Consider the following 866-nt stretch of genomic DNA (forward strand, 5'->3'; position numbering starts at 1 on the left):
ACAGCCTCAGAGCCCAGCACTTCCAAGAAACACCTGCTCTGGCTTATCCTCCTACACCGAACAGAATAGTCTGCACATTCTTCTGAAATTGTCCTTAACAAGATAACCACAGAACAGGCCATAGCATAGCTGGCTTCAACCAGTTTTAGCAGGTTTTCTAGGCCATCTTAGCACTTCAGGTGACCTATTAGCTCATTAAGTGCAAACTACATTTAAGCACCCCACCTCTGGGCGGAGACTTAACATGCTAATGTAAAAAAATCGATTTCTTCCTCCATCCTGGGGGATTGAACCCTTGTCTAGAGAAAATGCATAGTCATCCCCAAGCTCTGAGTGCCTGTGTGAAGGTCAATCCTGAATATTCATGATAAATTTTCATTGCCCTGTCTGCCCTCTGTAAAAATCTGCTTCTCCAAGCTGCCTACAAGCAGCCTTGGAGGCAGTAGCCCTGACTGTCTCCTTTCCTTGCACAATGAAATAAAGACACACTTCTGATCTCCCACCACGGCCACTTGTTTACTGGCTGTAACAAGTCATGCTGAGCAGAACCTGGGTTTTCCACCTGGCAATGAGAGCAGACTGCTATATCTTTCTCCCTTGGAGCAGCTGGTGGGTTCAAACAGCCGACCTTTTGGTAAGCAACCAGCACTTAACCACTGCGCCACCAGGGTTCCTTCAGTCCTAAATAAGTATTATTTATTATTCTTATTCTTAATTAATCTTTCCTAAAATAGTTACTACTATAATTGATTTTCTGTGGAAACCCTGGTGACCTAGTGGTTAAGAGCTATGACTGCTAACCAAAAAAATGATCAGCAGTTTGAATCCACCAGGTACTCCTTAGAAACCATTATAGGGCAGTTCTA

This window comes from Trichechus manatus, unplaced genomic scaffold, assembly GCF_000243295.1.
Source record: "Trichechus manatus latirostris isolate Lorelei unplaced genomic scaffold, TriManLat1.0 scaffold00329, whole genome shotgun sequence".
NCBI classification, from domain to species: domain Eukaryota; kingdom Metazoa; phylum Chordata; class Mammalia; order Sirenia; family Trichechidae; genus Trichechus; species Trichechus manatus.